A 7,863-nucleotide genomic window follows, 5' to 3' on the forward strand; every position below is an offset into this window, starting at 1 on the left:
AACTGCACCATCCTTGAAATGTATATTTGTTCATCAAGAACAAATATCTGCTGGGGGCTGGGGAAAGCTAAGCTTGACGCATGGCTGAGGGCTTCCTGCAGCTCCCCCAAAGCACCTTCACAATCTGTTAAAATCAGGCCTGGTGAGCTGCATAAAAATCTAGATAAATCCTTAAAAGCAGGCAGCGAGGCTTAGCAATCTCCCCACTTTGTGGTGAGAGGGAGGGATCAGCCAGCTCTTCATCACAGATACCTTGCTGGGTCCCTTACAATGACATTTGCCACTTCGGCACTGGAAGACCTTCAGTCTGTCGGAAGCAGGTGGCTTCGCTGGAGTGCAGCATGATCATGGGGATTCATAGACTTTGCACAGCTAAACCACTGAAAGCCTGGTTTGCAGTCCCAGACCTCAGTGACTCACTGGAGGGGCTAAGAGGCCTTTGCGGTTTCAGAATTGAGTTTCCTAAATGCTTGCACACACAATCAAAGGGATGTTGCCTTTTAAAGAGTGTCATGGCAGGCCATGCTTTTCCTTAGTAGCCCTGTGTTGTTGCTTGAGGGGGACTGGGAGTGACTTCGCTAGAATCCACCTGTCTCCATTAGGCTTTCCCATTACAACAGACCACTTGCTGAGATTCTGTTCTACTGTTTCAATAAGATCTGCCTGCCCATACAAGTACTGTATGTATCCATGTGTGTGCGTCTGAGAGCTCAGGGCAGAGTTTAAGAGAACATGCACTGTGTTTACGAATGGAAAATATAACTGTTCATCTCTCAAGTGAGGTGGAAATCCTTCAATGGTCTTTAAGTCATTCAGAATGTCCAGGAGTATGATTTATGCTGTTTATGTTTTTACCAGGTCTCAGAACTGGCTTTCATAAGCACTGGCTTTGTTGGTGGTACACTGCTTTCACAGTTATAAATTGCATTCTTTCTGCTTCTTTTACAAATTAGAACCAGAGCTTTAGCTGAGCACTGCAGCTGAAACAGAGGAGCCCCTCTATATAAACTGGGGAAGAGCACTTTCTAGTGGCATGAGAAAGCACAGCAACGGCACTGCTATCTGTTCCTCGTTACTGCAAAATGACTCTATTAGAGTGCTACTGCTCTTATTTTATGCTTAAGTGATGGAATTGCAGACAAAAATGAGAAGGCAATGACAATAAAATAAAAAAGGGAAATTGTGGACATGCGTTTCATTTGTAGTTCCAGCTTAAGAATACAAAAGCTCTGTTAGTAAAGTCATACAGCTACAACATATTCGGATTTTTTTAAATGGATGCAGGTCATGAAACTCTAACTGAAGAACAGGTAATTTAATGACGCAAGATATATTGGACATTTTATTTTTGCACTGGGAAATCTTGGATCATGTTTAGACCCAAATGAAATGCTCCTTGTGCTGATATCATTCTTTTGCTTGACACTAAAGACGCAGTTTGGTGAAGGACTTGCACATGTAGTTTGGATATTTTTCTGGACACAAAGCACTAATGTCATTGTCATGCAAACTGGAAAACACCATTAATCCTATAACAAAGCTTCATTTATTTATCGTTTAAACTCCTGATCCATTTAAGATGATAATCAAACTTTTGGGACCACATGACCACCCGGCAGTACTGAACTGTTCCCTTTTCTCTCTGTCTTTTTGTTGATTCGAATTTCTGTTTGCTTTGTAAATATGAAAAGCTTCTAAATAGATGTGGATCTTTAAATAAAAAGGCATGTATACAGAGTTTTCTTTACATGATCATATGATTATTTTAACACATGCATGAGAATAGACAGGAATTTAAGCACGATGAGTGGACGGTTTCCTTGGCCAAAAATAAAAGAATGCATCATTCAAGCAGTTTTTTAACACATTCATTAACAACTTTGCAAATTAGTGAAGTTAACTTTTAATTCGTTTGTTACCATTCATTTAGCTGTTTTTATCACAGGAGTGAAAACTACACATTCTGGTGTCAAGAATTGTTCCCCTCCCCCCCCCCGTGTCCAAACTGACGAGGAAGCGCTGCAAAATAATGACCACACGAACAAATCAATTGGACATCACTGTCCACCCCAGGCCACCAGCGTCCCTCCATCTATCATGGTGTGCTGAGTGCTGTGGCCTGCTCCAGTCCTGCACACAACAGACCCCAGTCGGGGTGGAATGCTGGGAATGTTCCTGAGACTGACACAAGCCAGTTTGATGAGACAATTAGAATGTTTTTGTTTTGCATTGAGCGGCCCTTGTCACTGAATGTTAGACATCATGTGAAGGACCTGAGAGAGGCCATCAGTCACAGTGTGAATGACCACTGAGAAGAGCTCTCCTCCCAGCTGACACTAAAGATCTATGCTCAGGGTGACACCAGGAGACTAGTCCTTAAAGGTTATAATGACCTCTCTCCTGTGTTCTGTAGGAGGTGGGGAGTCTGTCAGACAGAGAAATCTGCTAATTTGATCTCGCTTTTCATTTTCCATGGGAGGTAGAAAAACTATGCAAACAACTCACTCTCTAAAAACTAGATATGGGATGGCTCCTTGACTGGAAAGTTATTATTTAGTTATTCTTTTGCTCTGTTATTGATTTGTGGCATTCTGTCTTTGTATTTTTACATCTTCTGTATTCATATGAAAAGCACTATACAACATTACGTGGTTTTAGATTCAGGCTTGATTGCAATATATATATATTTGAATATATAGTAAATACAGCAGTAAAATATATACATGCAATTGTTGGCAAAACACTATGGTTACATTATAGGTTTTACAGAATGGTTAGTCTGAAAAAATGCCAAAAAGGATTTGTGCACACATAGCAGTTTTCAACGGGGATGTGGTCTGACTATGATTCATGGTAGCACAGCATGATCCACAGTGATAAGATCACTACATATCTCTTTTTGAGGTTCCAGTCATATGAAATAAAGAAAGGGAACGCACACTCACATGCTGTGTGAGGAAATACAAGTATAAACCAAGCACACTAACTGGTGCTGACAAAACAAGATCAGAGAAATCAAAGTGGTCTGCCCCAAGAACAGCTTCCCTTCCTATCTAGATTCATTTTGTCAAGACCTTTCCAATCGATTTCACTGTTTTTTTTAAAAAAAAACATGCCTTGCTTTTGAGACCTTAGATATTTCAAAACAAAGGTTTGAACATGTATTTTAAAAAGTACCTTGGGTTCATGGATTTTAAAGGAGCCTTAAATGAAATATTTAAATCATTGTGTTGTTTTTTACAGCAAGTAGAATTCACAGACTCCCTCAGACTAACCTCTGGTAACAATAGAGTTTTGGTATAGGCTCAAAGTGGAACGCAATATTGGAATACAGTCATTAGGACACCATGCTTTGTAATATATTGCTGAAATACAGGGCATGACAGAGTGCAAGTTAAGGCAACGTTTATTCCATGATTGCAAATGTAAGACCTGGAGTTTAACAGCTATTCACAATTAATCTTGCTTTAATTTAAATAGGTCTCGAATGAAATGACATCTCTTTGTGTCACAAAATCCTAGAAGGAATATCAGAGTCAAGTCAAATGTAGATTGAGCACAAACAATACAGGAACAGAATGGAGTATTCAGAATATGTATATCTTGAATCAACACATTACAGCAACATACTGTACATCTGTAGCCTGTGGTGTGGGCCCTTCTATTGTATTTCAATAGAGTCCCAACCAAACATAAAGATCCTTGATTCCTGTAATTAATACCAGCCCAACAGACTGTATTTTTACCATTAATCAAAAGAAAACTACAGATTGTGATGCAGACGAATGGGTAAAGTTCTGAGCTTACAGATTCCTTCAAGCGACAACAAACAGAACATGAACACACACATTTAAAGAAATCTAGTGAAAGACTGCTGAAGAGAAAACAAAAAAAGGACTCTTCATTTGACTGTTCAGTGCTGGTGAGTAGCCAGTTACCACTCGCTATTTAATAAGGTCTCTCTATGGTTTTCTGATGTTGCCAGAGCAGAATCTGTGGTGGCGAGCGAACAGTTGGTACAGTGCAGATATGAGACACAAAAAGTCAGAACGGTGTCACCGAGTTCTTAACTTGTCTGTATTGCATAATGAGAAACGGCAAGGTTTAATGTAGCTGACATTTAGCCCTGCTCTTGTACCATTCGAGTGACATTTAGAAGAAAAATAAAATCAAACACTTTTTTTCCCTCCTATTCATTTATCTGCCATGCCACCTTTGCAGCCAGCAGTTGGCACCCCTACCCCTGGCATGTCCTCCGTTTTGTTCTAAGCAAAAAGAAGTGGAGAATGACATCTTTCAGCTCTGGCACACATCAGCAGGCAGGTTTCATGCTTCCTTCTCTGAAGCTTTCCTTTCCTGAAAAAGAAAAACAATGGGACTGATTCTCGGAAACGTGGATGCCAGACTTCTTCCGTGTGTGCTGGTTAATTTGGTTGAAACTTTACCGTTTTTTAGAAATGAAAATGAAAACAGCGTGCCAAGCTGTTGATCCGGGCTAGAGTTTAACGAGTCTCGTCCGGTGACTGGACTGATTGTGGTGGCGAAATAACACTGCCTTGCATTATTGCAGCCAGGCTAAGCTGTTATCACAGCGGTACCATTTCCAGGTCACAACCCACAACAGCTCTGATATTATTAAGGCGCTGTTGGTGCCATAAGGAAGCCGAGCACATTGTCTTGTGTGAACTATAGCTGCGAGCAGACTCTTCTCTCATGATTCACTGCCCATTACAGCCTTTCAGTGCAGCTCAACTGTGCGTGTGATGCTATAGTGTACTCTGGGGCTGTGCAGGCAGATTGTCAGTAGGACAAAACTCTGTGACAAAAGGCGCAGATAGATATGGAAAATAAAAGAGCAGACAACTTGGTAAAGAAGGCAAAAGAACTGTGCAGCGCGCACAGGGATGAAATAAGAAAAGTTTAGCGTGATTTGCTTGGCCCACAGTTGGGAACACCACAGCCTTTCAACTGCAAGCAGCAGGGGGAAAACTTACTGGAACCAGCCTGGGGGGGAGACAGTGGAGACCATTTTTTTTCCTTCTGAGTTTGTGCTTTACAGTTTTGTATTGTTTCACTTGATTTTGTTTTCCAGCAGGCACAGGACAGAAGAACATTCGAGCGCGTCAGCAATCTCTGAATGGAAAAACCGGCAGCGCACCTTGAAAGAGATTGACTACAATGGACGCATCGGCGGGGTTATATACTGATAATGGAAAGACAGGTCTGTAGACTGTTGACAGGAACCCCCATCCTTGTAGCCCCTCCCTTCCGAAAAAGAGAAGAAAATCTGTGAGATAAATTACATTGAAGCACATTCTCTAAATATGGTAATGTATTCCAGAACTATTTATTTCCCTGAAGTATTGGTGTCTGTATTAGCATCATTTCAAACACAATATTAAAAACAAAGCAGTCACTAGGCAACAAGCAGAGCAACAAAAGAAGAGTTTCTTTGCATTACATAACACTTATCTCTGTACCAAACACTGTCAACATCATCAAAAGTATATATTTGTATGAGCTTTTTGTGGCTTGTTTGAACTGTGTGGATTTAAATGAGTACAAAAACATTATTAATGCGTTGTCATAATACTTAGAATTTGCAGACTACTTGCAGAACCTAGCTGACACCATATACAGCATCATCAAGTTTAGAAAAACAGGATCAATGGGTAATCTCATTAAATGGCTAAAATGCAGACTTTGGAATAAAATGAAAGCGTTCATTTGTCATTATAGACATTCCTTTCTTGCTTCTTAAAAAAACAACATGTATTGCACTGCACCTTTTTTGCTGTATCAAACATGTTCTCATAAAATACATTTTCCCCCTCAAGACACCCGTTACGGACTGTTCACATTGCACCTCGTTTACTTTTTAACTGAAATCCTTATTTTGAAACCACGATGGACTGAAAAGTAGACACGGGTGCTTTTAAAACACCACACTACACCACACCAGTTTAAAAACAACGGTGGGATATTTGGACACAAAAACATTTGGTCTGCAGCGTCTTCTGGGATCTGTGTCCTGTTTAAACGGTATTAACTTCCAGCACGTCTCAGGGCTTGGTTGCAGAATATATTTTAATAGTAAATTGTTGACTCTGGAGAGAGCATTGTACCTTGATCCACGGGCTGACAGGTTGGGTCCGGGGGGTGCACTCTGGTAACAAAAGATTTCTGAAAAGGGTAGCGGCAGTGAGTAGCCAGGGCCAGCCTGTGGAACTGGCAGGCCGTTATAAAAAGCTGCGTATTGGGAGCTGAAGTACAATGCGGGAATTGCAACCTGATTCATCATCTCCTCGACACGAAGGGCTCTGTCGTGAAACCGCTACTGGCAGCAGAGCGACAAAAACACTGCCACAGAACCGGAGAGCATCCTTTATCAGAAAACATCTCTTTTAAAATGCAAACACTAAGGCTTTGTCTTCCATTTCCTAATTTTCTTACAAATGGAAGAACAAAAAATAATGAAAGGCTGGAAAAAGCAGAAGGGAGAAGCGTGAAATGACGGCATTGTGTTTTGTTGAGCTTTTTTTTTTCTCTCTCCAGGTTTTGGGATTGATCTTTTTTTTTTTCGTAGCGCGGTTTGAACAATTTGTTTTCTGTGCCGGTGTCTCAAAAAAAAAGTGTAGCATTTGCTCTTATTTTCCCTAAAATCCACGTTTAGTCTAATTTCTGGTTGTTGATTCAAGTTTATTGATAGAACTAAATAGAATAGTCTGCATTATGCTTACTTGTATTTCTATCCTGCATTAAGTTTAATAAACCACCACTGGCTTTAACTTTTATCTGGAGGCTTGGAACTATAAATTCATTCTCTAACAAGTTTCCTGGTGACCTTAGCTTTTGCACTATTTATACAGCTAATCTTTTCTGAGTAACCCATGCATAAGTTATTGTGCAGAGCAATGACCCTACATCATTTCCAACAGGAAATGTTTTCCCTGCTGTTTTTAGGACATGTGGAAATTATATTCACTGGCAGTAGAAGGAAGAAAACTCCAAATATGCATCTCATGTACACCTAATTTTGTTGACTGCACCAGAGATAAAATGACTGTGAAAGAGAGTAACCGTACACTTAAACTGTCATAAATAGAGCTGCAGGTATCAGTGCCACCAGATACAGTATGTGTCCCTGTCTTTAGTGGGTGTTACTTAGCCTAGTCACCTGTGCACAACGTTTTGATGATTTGTGGTGTAAGATTAAACTGCCTGGGATTTTTCCCCCCTAAGGAATGCAGAGGAAGGATAAAAAATTCAGTCAATGATATTGTTCTTGAGCATTTGCCTGTAGTTTCTACATTATTAAGTAACTTAAGTTATGCTTTTTGGATTTGACTGCCTTTTTATATATATTATAGATGTATTTCTTAATCTAATCTTAATGCAGGAGATCATCACACTAGCACAGCATATGGAATATGGGGTCTAAAAAGTGTCTCAGTAACTGCAGTGTTTTCCAGTGACCACTACTTTAATTTAAGCTGTATGGTGAGGGTCTTTTCATGCATTAGTAGTTCTTTTCCATGGTAAAAGATTACTTCTGCCATCTATAGGGTGCTTTATAGAAAAATAACCATAGCTTCTTTTTAATTTATTTTCTTTGAGCTTCTTTCATAGTTTGTAAAATATTGTTATTTTGGAATTTAAGAGCTCAGTTTTTCAGTTTTGTATAGGTGTCAAAGCTAAATAAGAATTATGTATGTATTTAAGGATAATTTCACTTCTGATGGCAATGTAAATTTTTACTGTATCGGCTAATTTGCTTTGTGTAAAGCACATTTCTGATGTGGTTTAAGGATTACACATCATATTAGAGAAAATAAAATTGAACTAACTATACTTATTCTCTGC

At 39.7% G+C, this 7,863-nt stretch overlaps 1 long non-coding RNA gene across 1 annotated transcript; it reads right to left on the bottom strand.

Moving 5' to 3' along the window:
• Positions 1-1,811: 1,811 nt before the first annotated feature.
• On the bottom strand, positions 1,812-6,463 carry LOC148649402 (uncharacterized). The gene is made up of 3 exons (XR_015926344.1): positions 6,126-6,463; positions 5,159-5,265; positions 1,812-4,356 (listed from the first exon to the last, which is right to left on the bottom strand). It is a non-coding gene; the product is annotated as an uncharacterized LOC148649402 (long non-coding RNA).
• Between the last annotated feature and the right edge of the window lie 1,400 nt (positions 6,464-7,863).

Source organism: Lepisosteus platostomus, chromosome 14, assembly GCF_059453375.1.
Source record: "Lepisosteus platostomus isolate fLepPlt1 chromosome 14, fLepPlt1.hap1, whole genome shotgun sequence".
Lineage (NCBI taxonomy): Eukaryota > Metazoa > Chordata > Actinopteri > Semionotiformes > Lepisosteidae > Lepisosteus > Lepisosteus platostomus.